At 36.8% G+C, this 15,998-nt stretch overlaps 1 protein-coding gene across 2 annotated transcripts in view; it reads left to right on the top strand.

The window, feature by feature from the left end:
* LOC141390191 (uncharacterized) overlaps positions 1 to 15,998 on the top strand; it is a 233,870-nt gene that overhangs the window by 180,150 nt on the left and 37,722 nt on the right. The gene's annotated exons all lie outside the window — the stretch shown is intronic.

Genomic DNA, 15,998 nt, shown 5'->3' on the forward strand with positions numbered 1-15,998 from the left:
GGCTATGTAGTTGGCAGGTGGGAGTAGAAATTTTAAGAAAAATTTACATTTAAATTTAAATTGAGACAATGTTCGCCAGTGAAAGTGGATCTTTTAGCGAAAATTGTCTGGCTAAAGGTGTTAAACGTTTTGCGTCTCCTTTTTCTTCTTTGGAAGATTTATGGGGGTTATTGCTAAAGACACTTTTGCTTAGAATTCCTTATCTATTCGAAATATCGTTGGCAACTGTTTTCTTTTTGACAAAAGAATGCTTTGTTGAGGGGACAAAAAAACTTTCCTTTTAGAATTTCATAAATAAAATTTTAAGCAAGGGAATAGTCGGCAGCTTCTGTTTTGTGCTGCACTATACAATTGAAACTCAATTATTCTTAAGGCAATGTGTTGTTTTTTTACAAATCGAGTTTTAAAATTCTGCTATGGAAATGATTTTTTAGAGATATATAACACGAAAATAAGTCCATGGAAAAGTCCAGTGGAAAATAATACAATAAAAAAAGCTGTATTCCTGTCCTTGAGAAACTATAACCCCTTTCCATGTATCACTTCAAGCGTCTCGACAGTGTGTATATTGCAAACAAACTTTTATACATAAACCATCTCAAAGTGTGTTGTCGTGTAGGGTATAAACATCTCCAACCACCTGTTTATGGCCAATTCCATTATGTAGTTTTCTTTTAGCTAAAGCTATTACCTAAATTTGAATTTCCTTCCTTTGAATAGGATGGAGGGTGTATGTGTGTGAGTTGTTCTTATGTCTTCCTTGGACGAGAATGCTTTTTAAACAAAGCAACCAACATAACAATATATTCACAAAGAACATCATCCTCGAAGTAGAGATTTGACATTCCGTAATGACCTTTAATAATATTCAGGTTCTTTGAAGACTGGTATCGTGAAAAACTTTGAGGCGAAATTCAGCCAAAGACACTATAAATGAGTCACTTTTGTGATGGTGGCATAACAAAATTGTTTCCAAGTTATTAGAGCGGGAAATTGAAAAAAAACAACAACAACAAAATCTTACACATGACTAAACATTTTATTTCTCTCCCTCCACAACTGCTAACATTCATAAGTATAAACAATGAGGTAAATTTTTGAAATAACCTTTAAAAGCTATTTAAACTTTTTTTATGATATCCCTTACCTAAGCAGATAACAACGGAAAATTAAAAGAGAGGTGGTATCTTATCGTAACATTTGGTTTGAATCTGCCTGAATTATATGACATTTATTATGTTAAAAATGTCTATTTTAAAAAAATGTCTATGATCTAAGAAATCCTAAGATGGAATACATTCTTCGATTATGTACGTGTGTGTAGGTATTTTGTATGTCATTTTCAAAGGAATTTTGCTACACATTCAAAGTCATATCTTACAGCCTGTTTCTGTATGTCGAAAGAAGAATGTGTGCGAATGAAACACGCCCAAACTTTACTTTTCGAAATAATTTTACCTTTGCTTTTGCTTCAAAACAAAAAAAAAAATTAAAAAACACACAAGAGTTTGGACGTGTTTCATTCGCACACATTTTTCTTTCGACATACAGAAACTGGCTGTTAGAAGTATTTTCAAAAGCATCATAAACGAGTATTAGTATTTAGTTGTAAACAAAAGCATTCTTAAAGCCAAGAGTAAAGATATTTTCACATTCTTAATTACTTATTTAATTAATCATAATCGGATAAATTACAGATTCATTCAGGCGAACCAACGGCCATAAGACCGAACAAAAATGTTGGGCTTTATGACAATTCAGACCACGATTGTCACAAAGAAAAAAAATTATTCCATTTAAGTATTGAAAATCGTCACGCACTAACTACTTTGAAATTACAATTATTTTTTTTTTATTTATTAAATACAAGACGGATGTGTGTTTAAAAAAAAAAGTTGACACTTTTTTATGATTCTGAGAAAAAAAGGATATATCATTTTTATGGTTGTGTTAGGAAACTAATAAACTCGCTTAAATCTATGCTGAATTGCTTTTTGGGTTCTTTTATGGGAGCAACTCAGTTTACATTAAGTTGAGGGGAAGAGCTATCATGTACTAGAAAGTGGGTCCTCCAAACATCGAGTACTTTTTTTTTTAGAATAGGATATGACAGTTATGATAAATAAAAACAGCCTTCAGCAATGGTAAAAACGAGATTAAGGAAACTGCTGGCCGGAGAGGCGACATTAAGATTCTCTTCCACTTGATTCGTGTCTTTCGTCACTTCACTAAGAAGAGTGACCCCTTTTGTACGACCTATACAACTCCTGCATCTTAAATACAGATTGGTACGTGGAAAAAGCCCCAGCCTTCGCAACGAATCCTTACAGAAAAGCTCGTAGCATCAGTGTCTTGTAGAGTGAGATTTTTTAAGCAACAGCGGACATTGTTTTTATACCCTCAGCCTTTACACTAAAGAGGATATATATATGTATGTACACTTTAATACGATCAAAAATGTGCGTGATCGGAATAATGGTTTTAGACCCCAAGTACGTTTCAGACAATTTGGAGTCGATTTAGCCATGTCCGTCCGTCTGGCTGGTTAGTGGGCACGATAACTCAACCGATTTGGTAAAAATTTTGAGTATCGTAATATCGTCGGTGTCATGCTTTAGTGTTCCATACGCCATTTTTGACTTGAGATACTGGTGGTTTTTATGGTTTTCCGGTGTGCTTTTTCTGAATTTTTGGTCGGCTTTCTCCCATCTGTCCTAGTTATATATACGCTTTGAGATATATACGCTTTGACGCTAAACCATACATATTTTCAGTTATGAAAAAACGTACAAGTTTAAAAACACATTTCAAAAATCAGAACATTAATTTTCGATTAAAAAGTTTTTAATTTATTGAGGCAAAGACGCGATTTTTTTTTTACTTCAAGATATTTCACATTTGTGTCATAAGTCAAAAGTTTGTCCCAATTTGAACTTCTATGTCTCAAAAATGGTAAAACCTACGAAAATACCATTAAGGTCAATCTTGTAGAGAATTTTCACTGCTACAACATTTTCTCCAATCCCATTTCGATAGGACATGCGGTTTCCAAGCAAAATCGTGAAAACCTAAAAAAGCCCAAAAAATGTGAACTTTGACAGCGATTTATTTGAAAATCCCTCCGGTGATTTTTTTGTTTTTCGATTTTTCTCATATATGAACCTTGTAGTTTCAGAATCCTCAAAAAGTTCCCTGGTGTAAGCACCTTTCATTTAAAATTAGTTAAGGCGCACCGTTACATCGCAAACTTTTTGCTTTTTATGACATATGTAACACATAAGCCCGCCACCGACAATGTGAGCTTCATATCACAGATAATGCAATTGTTTCACACTGATGTTCACATTCACAAGTGTGTTAATCGTTTACTGTCATGATTTCATACACATGTCAAACATGTTTGGCGGCATAAACTACATAAATTATTTGTTAATCTGTCATTTGATTCTGATGACATCCGCACATTAACACAGCGTGAAATTTGTATTAATATTTAATTTATAAACATCAACACACTTCCTTCCGCAGGGTACATATGTACATACAAATATATATCCTCTTTGGTAGAGGTGTGGTTTCACCTGATTGGTGGCATTAAGTTGGAAATGTTAATCATGTTACAAAAACAATTAACAATTTTTCCAACGAATATGGTAAACTGGAAGACATCCGTACATATTTAAATAGTTACATATGTATGTGCATATACATATGACTGAATTTGACCACAATGGATAGGCATTTAATGTAATTAATTAATGTAATTATACAGCTAATTTAATTATACACAATTAAATACATTTTTCTTTGACACAGAAATAGAGAAATAAAAGTACAGTTGATTTTATCAATAACCTCGAATTGAGGACAAACGAAATTATGGGTGTGAATGAAGATGTTGTCACTTTTTTAACAACTACTGAGGAAAGAAACAATATAATATGCAGATTTTTTCGACAGTATCATGTTTCCCATGTTTCTACTTTGATATATTTTTTGATGAAGTCTTCATTTAAAATCTTCAAAACTATATCTCAAATCTAAATACACATTGAAATTAATTTAACGTCCCAAGGCATATACATCATTAAAGCTACCTCGCTAAGCTCACAAAAGGCAATGCCTTTAGATACATTAGCTCTTGATGCAACAACTATCTATGACTCATTTGACACCCAATCGCTAGGGGGCAACGAAACAATACACCATAAAAACAATAGACTTACATGAAACCTCTGGGAATATAAATTGGCACAAGCGGCATAATGATAATATACACAAAACGTACATACATACATATAAAAGAAAATAAAGAAGAAAAGCTCGCTTCCTCAATTACAAAAAATTGCCTAGAGAAAAAAATAAAAGTACATATGTACTTTGCCAAATAAACATTCATACGCACACCGAGGTATTCACATAAAATCATTTAGGCATGACACAATGTCCTCTGAGTATGGAAAATATAATAGGAGATCCACTTGAAATATCTGTCATCATCATCATATAATTTCATCTCACTCATCATGGATTTTTTGTAACTAAATACATATGTATGTTTATTTACAAGTAAAACATGGTGTATATACATACAAATGAATATAAATGCTGCATAATTTTATATAAAATTTAAATGTGAAATGTTATCATTTCCTTGCTTGGCTTTTCTACACTCACAAACATACAAAAATATATATAAAAAAGTACTGAAAGCAATTCCCATATACAACAATACGTATCACAGGGATATCGAAAACATCCGTGTGTCGCCAATTTTATCGATGTGACTGGTAAACATACTACATATCACCAATGCCAATGTCCTCCACAACAGCAGATATGGGATAATTCCAACAGTAACTACTAGTATTAATTTGATTTGCAAGGATCTGTTGGCAAATATGTGTAAAACAAGTAAAAACGGGATAGGGATATCGTTTGTGGGATAGGTATAATAAACGGGGCCCTAATTGTTCCACTGACAGTTCTTACCAACACATTCTACACAGAATAAAAAAAGGAAGTCGTGTAAAGATGTATTATTACTTTGGATCCTATATTTCAGGAAGTATTATCTTCCCCTAGTTTAATGCTGTAGTCATGATTAATTACAAAGCCTACACTTTATTAAAATTTCTACACGCCATAGTTCATCTTGGAAATGGATCTAGTTTTGGGAGACATTACTTTAGAGAGTTATCGTTCCAAATATCCATTTTAGTTGATCACAAGAGTTGGACAGTATCGGAACTACCTAGCTCCTCCACCAAAAATCTAAATTTTCTATGTATCAACTCCGAAGATCAGAACTATGAAGAAGCATGAAAAAACGACAAAAGAACGGTTAATGAAAAGATTAATTTTATTATATCGGCCTGGGAAGTATTTAGAAGGAAAGAAAAACGAACATTGTATCGGTGTTGGAAATATTTGGAACTATATTTGCTCAACTCAATTAATCCCCGTAGGATTTTTTTGAGCTTTTGAATCATTTCGTCTGGAATCATGAAATTACCCACGAAAAAATATTTAGTTGTAATCAAAGTCATTTGGACTACCTTCTATGAAAACTTCAAAACTATCCTTGAACAGTCCTTAAATGCACGTAAGCGAAATATTTCAACTTTTGTGAGTCAGGTACTCGAAGCTGCTATCCGATGTGAACTTTATGGCCACTAGCCATTTAAGTTATTCAGCGTAGGATTTTTTTGAGTCTGTAAGCATAGACTCACGCTTGAAACATAAAAACTGTAAAGAGGACCACAAAGAATACCTTGTGAAAAAAACGAACGACCATTCAAACGTTTATTCAAAATGTTGGAATTTTTTACGGAAGGAACCCAACTTGATCTTCTTGGAACTTGATATACGTTTGGAAAAAATTTTACGATATGCAAAGTTTCAGCCAAATCGTGCCGTCATGGATTTTTATTTGCGAACATTTTTCTTTTTAATTTTATATGGGAGGTACCCGAAGGAGTGGAGCGATATAGTCTGTATTTGAGCCTGATCTATGTCTGGAAAAAATATTACGAGCACCATATTTTGGACCAAATCAATTGATCAATTCGAGAGTTATCCTTTCAATAGATATCGCACCCACCAGTCATTTCAGTTGGTTACCGTAGAATTTAAAGCTTTTGGACCATTATGGCAGGTAGCATGGGCATGCCAACGAAGAACATAATATCGCTGAAAACAGGGCCACAAGTAGTATTGTCGAAAAAAAAAATTCCAAACAAATCCACGAACAGGCAAGGAGGCCCCCAAACACGTTGTCCTATATAGATCCTCTTGGAACTTCATTTACATTTGGAATAATTATTTTTATTTTTGTACAAAGTTTCGGCTAAATCGAATACTAATTTCGAAAGTTATCGTGCTCATCAGTCATTTATATTGCTGCCGACGGCAGTCGCGTGGGGCAGGCATGTCATATTGTTATTAAGATTGAAATTTTGTGTGGGAGGTACCTGAAGTATAGAAAAAGGTTGTAGTATGAACCAAATCTGTTACAACTTCACCTGCGTTCCAACGCAGTATCCTGCCCAAAAGTTTTCGTGCGCACCAGTCACTAAACATGGTGGCCGTATGGGCTTTTTGAGCTTTTGGGCTATTTTTTCAGCAGTGTCCGCTTTGCTTTGCGGACATAACTCCCAAAATTCGCTCAAATATGCCCGCAAATCAAGGCGGACATAACTCCCAAAATCGTTTTGGGTGTTGTATCCGTTGCCGTTATCACGGCACCTCCTATTGTTATTAAGATTGAAATTTTGTGTGGGAGGTACCTGAAGTATAGAAAAAGGTTGTAGTATGAACCAAATCTGTTACAACTTCACCTGCGTTCCAACGCAGTATCCTGCCCAAAAGTTTTCGTGCGCACCAGTCACTAAACATGGTGGTCGTATGGGCTTTTTGAGCTTTTGGGCTATTTTTTCAGCAGTGTCCGCTTTGCTTTGCGTACATAACTCCCAAAATTCGCTCAAATATGCCCGCAAATCAAGGCGGACATAACTCCCAAAATCGTTTTGGGTGTTGTATCCGTTGCCGTTATCACGGCACCTCTCAAGAAGTATGGGCTATTCTCCGAAAAAAAAAAACTTGTAACGTCATATTAGGGTCTGCCAGGAAAGGATGTTGCAAAAAATGAAAATCATTCGAGAGGTTGTCTTTAAATGCACTTTTTCAAAAAAATTTAATTTTGTGTGGGAGGTACCCGAAGTACTGAACCGATATATGTCATCTCAAACCAGATCTATGTCTGGTAGAAATATTACGACGTGCAATGTATAGGCCAAATCGGTTTCTCCTTTCGAGAGTTATCGTGCACCCAATTTTAGCGAACAATTTAGAAATTTTATTGTAGATGTCCCCGATTGTGTGGACGGAATCGGTTAATCCGTGGTCAAGAGTCGTCGTGTGATCCATCCAGATAGACAGACTGGGGGACGGACAGTTTTAATCGATTTCAAAGTGTCTAAAACCGATTTCGACACGCTTGAGGTCTCAATCTATTGTCTTTATGAGGTCCATGTCTTATAAAACTGTATATACCCTCGTCAGTCTAAAGGCTAATGGTAAAAAAACTTGGTATACCTGCGCTCTGAAGAGTCATAGGGACTTCTCTCATATCCATCGTACAATGGATTTCTAGATGGAGGCTTCTGGTACCCAAATAATGCAAAATATTAATAAAAACCAAAACAAAATTTAAAATTTATGAAACATATTTTGTTGTTTTCTTCTGTTTAGCAATTGAACAGTGGGAAGACTAAGGCTTGAATTCGCTTTCAGTGTCACCTTAATAAACTCGCATTACTTACCCAGCAAAATAAATTGGAAGTAGTGCAATGTGGACTAGTTCTGTCACGGCATGTTTTGAGGAGTCGTGAAAAAGGCACTCCAGTCCTCACATTTTAACTGCATTTGAATGCAATCCAAAGAATCACATCCACTTGTCACATTTTAACAACATCCGGATGCAGTTCAGCGGAGTCGTGAAAAAGGCACTCCAATTCCTCACTATTTAACAGCATCCGGATGCAGTCCAAACGGAGTCGTGAAAAAGGCACTCCGTTCGCTACATTTTATTAGCAGTGGTTAGAGATCCCTACATGTACATAAATCAGTTTGTACATCTCTACAGGCAGCGTCATACATTTTCCAATAAGAGATAAGCGTGTTAACATTTGTTAATACAAACTAAATAATATTTCATTTGTGAACATTTTTGCGGTAACTCAAGAGAAGAAAATTTCCGAATGGAGTGCTGTTGGAGTACATGTCGAAATCTTAACTGGTGATGGGAAGACAACCCATTTAGCAAATGAAGCAAAAACAGTTCAGCTTGGAACAAATGGAGAGCGGAGGAAACACACATGTTTGCGATTGAATTCAATGGAGAATTTTCATAATTTGTGTTAATGTAATAAAGTTCTTAATATTTTTGTTTTACACAAATAATGCATTTTATTTGTTCTGGCATATTTTGTAATGGCTTGCACAATTTCCGCAGAATACCTGTATCAAAACACGTGCTTTGGACTGCCTCCTATTCTACCCCAAAGGGTTAGTTAAAATGCAATGCCAAAGGGTCAGTTAAAATGCTGTGCCAGAGGGTCAGTTAAAATGCAGTGCCAAAGGGTCAGTTAAAACGTAGTGCAATGGAGTGCCTCTTTCCGTAGTCACGCTCTTGTAAAAATCATGAGTGAAAATGCATAATTTGATGCACTTCCAGATCACTTGTACATATCATTTAACTGCCTCTTTGGAGGCAAACTTTTTGCTGGGTTACTTACTTAGCTGGCCCATTACAGAACATTTGTTCCATAGACCGAACTAAGAAAAAATCTCCAATTCTCTCTGTTTTTCGCTTCGCTTTCTGGAATACCGCGCCTTGTCATCTCTTCATCAACTTGTTTGCGCCATCTATTATTTGGCCTGCCAATTCTGCGTGCACCGCCATGTGGCATGTATTCATACACCTTTTTAGCGGGTTCATCATCGTTCATTCTTATGATATGGCCTAGCCAACGCAATCGTTGCATCTTGAAATGTTTAACTATATTCATGTCTTTGTATAGCTTATATAGCTCGTGGTTCATACGACGTCGATATTCACCGTCAACGCAAATCGGCCCGTAGATCTTTCGAAGAATTTTCCTCTCAAACACACCAAGCACTGCCTTATCTGCTTGCGCAAGAACCCATGCTTTGGAGCCATACATTAGCATATGTATCAGCGTTCTGTATAGTGTTATTTTTGTTTGACGAGATGTGGCTTTGTTTTTAAATTGCTTACTTAAACCATAGTACCATCTGTTGGCCAATACAATTCTTCTTCTTATTTCACAACTGATACTGAGCTTTGCGGGGATACAAAATTCAGAAATTGCATGGAATACCTTTGATCGGAGGGGACTGTCGAATGCTGCTTTATAATCGACAAAAAGGTGATATGTGTCGATCTGCATCTCTTTGTCTTCTCCAGGATTTGCCGCAGGGTAAATGTCTGGTCAACGGTGGACTTGCCAGGTCTAAAGCCACATTGGTATGGTCCAATTATTTCGTTGACCATTGGCTTTAGTCGTTCGCACAATATCCCTAACACAATCTTATAGGCAATAGGGAGAAGACTTATGCCCCTATAGTCGGGTACGCGTTCTTCCTGCCAGATGGTGTTAACTAGCTTATGCATACACCTTATCAGCGCGTCGCCTCCGGTTTTAAACAGCTCGGCTGGGGGCCATCGGCTCCTGCTGCTTTATTATTCTTCAGCCGGTTGATTGCTCTTTTTACCTCATCTTGACCGGGCGGTATACATTCTATACCATCTTCCGGGATTGGATCTGTGGTATTATCGTCCTCGCTACTATTGGATACCAGCAGATTGGAGAAATGTTCCGAATCAATGTTTGCGCCTCGGAACGATCGTACATCCAACACGCTCGATGAATGTCTTCCATCTATCACAACATGATCAATTTGATTACTTGTACTTTGATCTGGAGACAGCTCGGTGCGCTTATGAATATCGAGATGATTAAATCTGGTACTGCTAATGTTGTGTTTTTAGCAGCTGCAAAGTCATGTCAGATGTTTCTCTGTGGAGCCTGAATATTCCCACCGGTGGGCCAAAGATATTCTCCTTCTTTCCGATTTTGGCATTAAAATCGCCTAGAATGATTTCAATGTCATGGGCAGGACAACGGTCATATATTTCTTCTTCTTTCTTCGTAAAATATATCTTTGGTCTGTTCGTCCTTTCTTCAGTGGGAGCATGAGCGCAGATAAAGCTGATGTTGAAGAATTTAGCTTTTATTCGAATTGCAGCAAGTCTTTCATTCACTGGGGTGAAGCTGGATACCAGATGTTTAAGTCTCCGACTCACTACAAATCCGCAACCAAACTCATGCTTTACGTCATGGCAGCTATAATACAGTGCGTCACCTTTAGGTGTTGTTGTGACGCCTTTCCCAATCCATCGTATTTCCTGTATGGCAGTAATATCTGCCTTGTACTTTTCAAGTACGTCTGCCAATGCGAAGACTGCACCTTCTCTATAAAGAGTGCGATAATTCCAGGTGCAGATTCACAGATCATGGTCCTTAAAACATTTGCGGGGTTCGTCAACTTTAGAGGGGTTTGTTTTTCTTTTCTTTCGTTTTTTTTATAGTAGGCTGTCTTTTCTAGGGGAGGGTTACTAACCCGACGCCCAAACCCAAGTTTTGAACGTTCTTATGGGTGAACGCGCGGCACATGTTAGCTCACTACCTTTAACGGGTGTTAAAGGCAGTTCCCCAGGTGACACCACGGGGAGGTCAATGTCCACTTGAGATGAAGGAGGGCCCAAGATAAATCCTGGGCTTTGCCATGTTAAAACTGGTCAGGACCGTTCCTTGGTATCTTCCATCACCTACGTCACCCAACACATTTATTATCAAGTTGATAAATTTTTTGAAAACTTTACATGATATCAAAACTGGTTGTCATTTTTTTTTCTTATCACTACCCTTTTTTGTAATTACCACATTGGAAAAGATTTACATGACAAACTGTAGAAGGACTGCTAAGAACGTGAAACAGAATCGTCCCTGCAGTGGGGGATGTTATGAAAAATTCCAAACACTTAACAGGCAGAAATGAAAAAACGTCGGTATTAACGTTAGGAGATAATATGTAAATAAAAGAATTTACATTTCTCCCATTCACACTTTTGAACGGCAACTCTGCAAAAGTGTGAGTGAAAATATAAATATGAATGAAATAAAGAAACCTTTAAATAAATCACAAGAAACTTTAGAAAAAAAAACAGAAAAATCGATTGGCATTTGTGGCAGTGGGTGTTCTTTTCCAGTTTTTATTTTCTCTTTAGTTTTATCCGTTGAATATTACGAAGGTAAACAAAATAATTACTTTAAAATAAAAAAAAAAGTTGTTTTCCGTTCTTTTACAAAATATGATCAAAATTTAAGAAAAAAGTGTCACCAATAATAAAAATGCGGGTTTCAAATGTCAATGATACAGTTCGTTAACTTCGTTATTGGACATGGTGTTGGACTTTGTATTTTTTTCTAAATCATTGTCACAAGGCATCGATTGTAAATTGTGAGGCCAAAATACAGCATTTGTGCGTCAAATTTCGTTTGTTTTAATTGAGTAATGAAGTATTAATTATCGTTTAAAAGCTTACAATAGCTTTTTTGCTTCACGTTTATTACTTTTATTTTTTAACTGCGTTTATATCGAACATTAGTTGTTTGTTCATCTTTATCTACATCGGTTGGCATATTTATTGTGCATCGCACTGTCCCTGTTATAAACGAAAATAACGTTTTGTTGCTGCAATTCTTTGAAATGCCATTCGTCGTCTCACTATTCAAAGTCATTGAACTTGGTCCAGACGCGCTTTTTATAATTGAAGTTTTTCCATAACCTCCATTCTGTTACATCAGTAAGCATTTGCATTGTTTTCATTTACTGACTGACATGATAACTTTATGACTCCAAAGAATTTTTATGTCCCTGTTTGACAAAAGACACTGATACGTTTTTATTACAATTTTATGAATATTAAAAGGAAGAGTAAATTATTAAAGTTATGGATAAAACGGCTGTTACACTAGTAAAACATTGAGTAAAAAAACTTTTAATGTAAAAATTAGTTATGATGGTATGGCAAATAAAGATAATAATAAGAAGTTATTGTTTTTGCTTACACGGCCACTAGGGAACTTTCAAATCAGTAAATTCACCTCTTTTTGGGTTTGAATCGATATAAAGTTGGGGAAGAATATTTTGTTTTATTACAAAAACCTAAGAAATCTGATGATCATGTGTCCGAATTTTAAAGCCAATCAACTTTAACTACATCTGAGATTAAGCTAATATAAAGATACTAGCTATAAATTTCCACGTTCAAGGTGTAGAATGGATCTTAACATTCTTTTGTATTAAATTATTCTTCAACAAATATAAACTGTCATTATAATTCGGAATAAGTTGCCTGGTGGAACTAAAAAACATATTTAGTATAATATATACTTTTTATTCTGCACCACAAAGAAAGAATCACCCGTCAAAATTCACCAACATACATTTTCAACACAACATTGGAAAAAAGATATTGTCAATGTGATTAATGATCCCACAAACATCCCCGAGGAGACAAAGGAGACTTCCCACCCATTCATATAAATTCAATGAGATGATACCTTTAAATTACCTAGTCCGAACAGAGCCAAACTCTTTAATTCCAAAGGCAGCGCTAAGCATTTTTCATGAAAGCACAACTAAATGGGAAACTCCCCATTGTTGTTGTAAAAACAAAACAAAATGCATTTGAAAGAAGAAAAGTTAGAGGACAGCGAAGCCGCTCCACATCAGATATGTCTGAAGAGCCTTTACCGAAGGCGGCTTTCCTTTTTCAGATGTATTATTGATCAGTAAGCTCGATTCAAAGGAGAAATTAATTAAAAACTTGAAGAGAAGTTTTACATAACTTATACTTACTTACTTAGCTGGCCCTCTACAGAGCATTTGTTTCATAAACCGAACTAAGAAAATATCTTCATTCCTCTCTGTTTGTTGTTTTATTTTTCCAATCTGGGATATTGAGTTCCCTGATTCGACATTTCACTTGGTCGCCACATCGAAGCCTTGACCTTCCAGTTCTGTGTGTGCCGCCATTCGGCCCGTACTTATACGCCTTTTTAGCGGGTTTATCATTACTCATTCATATGACATGGCCCAGCCAACGCAATCGTTGTATCTCGATTCGTTTAACTATACTGTAGTCGTTGTACAGTTGATATAGCTCATTGTTCACACGACGTCGATATTCACCGACAACGCAGATTGGACTTATCTGCTTCCGTAAGTACCCATACTTGGGACACATACAGTAGCACGGGTAGTACCAGTGTTTTGTAAAGTGTTATTTTTGATTGACAAGATGTGACATTTATTCAAACTGCTTACTTAAGCTAAAGTAGCATCTGTTGGCCAACACAATTCTTCATATTATTTCACAACTGATGTTATTTGTTGTGTTTATGGTGGTGCCGAAGTAGACAAAGTCATTAACTGCTTCAAAATTATAGGAAACAACTTCCACAGGTATCAGTTACTTCATCTACAGATCGAGCCATGATTTCAATATCGTTCGCATAAGCATGTAACATGTCGCTATTGGCATATATTGTGCCATGTCTTTTGACATCTGCATCTCGTGTAACCTTTTCCAGCAGTATGTTGAATAAATCAGCCGCAGGGTAAATATATTGTCAATGGTGGATTTGCCAGGTCTAAAGCCGCATTGATATGGCCCAATTATTTCATTCCCTGACACTATCTTGTAGGTAATAGGGAGCAGACTTATGCCCCTGTAGTTAGAGCACACAGTCTTCTTGTGGACGGGATACAAGATACCAACTATCAGGAACGTGTTCTTCCTGCCAGATGGTGCTAACTAACCACCACCTTATCATCGCGTAGTCTCCGGATTTGAACAGCCCGGCTGGTATGCCATCTGCTCCATCCATCCATATCCCGAGCACATTATCTGTATCAGTTACCAAATTACCTTGCTGGTCTCTACAAGAGGCCATCAGTTTGATGTTTCACTCTTTGGTAGAATTTTCAGACTTCATTCCGGCTCCAGTACATCTCGATTTTTTCACACTCCTGCTTTTCCATTTCTCTCTTTATCCTGCGGAAAAAAAAGTTTCTACTCTCTCTTTTTCTTCCGATATATCTCTCCCGCGCTACATATTGCTACTAATTGTTAAGCCCCATATGCCGTAGTTTTCTCTTCGGTAGTACGACACTGCTGGTTATACCATGGGTTCCTTGGAGGAAGTCTCTGGTATCTGAGTATGGATTTTGCGGCTGTTTGCATGGAGTGGACAATATTTTGCCATTGTGTTGATATCTTATCGGGACGAGGAGTGCTTTGATTAAGCAATGAAGCTAGTTGAGTGGAATATGCTGCGGATATCTGTTGTGAATGCAGCTTACTTTATTTACTACGTTTGACCTGGTACGTAACTTTCGTACCTACCTTCTTCCATCTATCACAACGTAATCAATTTGATTTCCTCTTTTTATACCCTCAGCATTTATGCTAACGAGGGTATATACACTTTCATACGGGCAAAATGTGCCTCATCTAAATAACGGTTTTAGATCCCAAGTATGTTTGGATGAAATCCGTTTAAGACAATTTGGAGTTGATTTAGCCATGTCCGTCCGTCAGTCTGTCTGGCTGGCTGGAGCGCACTATAACTCTCGAACGGATCAACCGATTCGGTCCAAAATTTGGCTTTCGCAATATTTTGACCAAACTTAGTTTAAGTTCGATAATGGGTTATATCGGTTCTCGCCTTCCAGTACCTCCCCCACAAAAGTTCGAAAATGTTCGGAAAATTTGTGCGCACGAAAGCTCTTGAAGGGAGTAACCGATTCGGTCCATACTTTGCACATCGTGAACTTTCTACCAGACTTAAATAAAATGCCAATATGGGCCCAATCGGTCCATTGCTTCTGGTACCTCCCACACAAAATTTCGGAAAAGTTCAGTTTAGGAGCTGCTGTCGAATCGCTTTGATTTTTGCTGGACAATCGCTTTGATTTCTGTTGTATCACTTTTATTTTTGATGAAGCTACTTGAATTTTCTGCCTCAATTATGACGGTAAAAGTTTTTTTTCAGAGGCAAGTCCATACTTCTTTAGAAAATAGCCCCAAAGATGTAAAAACCACTATGGAATCATATGTAGTGGGTGGAGAACACGATAACTTCCAAACCAATCAACCAATTTGGGCCAAACAATTACCCAATATTATGTCCAAATTTAGTTTAACTTCTGAAATAGCCCATTTAGGTCCTCTTCTAAGGGTACCTCTCCCATAAAAGTTCAATGTTTGTTCCTAAGTGCAATTAAGGCTCTGTTCGAAGATCGTTTGTAAATATTCGTTGTGGTCATGTCTAGAACGATATTATGTTTTGCGTGGACAAGTCCATGTTTGCTGGCATACTGGTCCGAAATTGATACGATGACTAGTGGGGGCGATTTGTATCGGAAAGATATGACTCCCTAAATAAGATCCACTTCCATTCTTCTAGGTGCTTGTATCTTTGGCCTTTTCGTCCTCCTCTTCTGTGGGAGCATGAGCGCATATAAAGCTGATATTAAAGGATTTTGCTTTTATCCGTATTGTAGCAAGTCTTTCATTCACTGGGCTGAAGGTGGAGACCAGATACTTTAACCTCCGAGCAACTACAAATCCGCAACCAAACTAATGTTTTGTGTCATGGCAGTTATATGGCCTTGTACTTTTCAAGTACACCTGCCAGTGCGTAAACTGCACTCCAAAGCTTATATAAACAGGAAATGTTGCAAACATTTCGCCTAGAAATATTTCTTTGAAAATCCGACGTCGTCTGACCTGGAAATAGAACCCGGGTATTCAGTATGTAAAGCGGGTGGGTGTTCTTACC

The sequence above is a fragment of the Musca autumnalis genome, unplaced genomic scaffold, assembly GCF_047663935.1.
Source record: "Musca autumnalis isolate F117 unplaced genomic scaffold, ASM4766393v1 scaffold_1, whole genome shotgun sequence".
Taxonomy (NCBI): Eukaryota; Metazoa; Arthropoda; class Insecta; order Diptera; family Muscidae; genus Musca; species Musca autumnalis.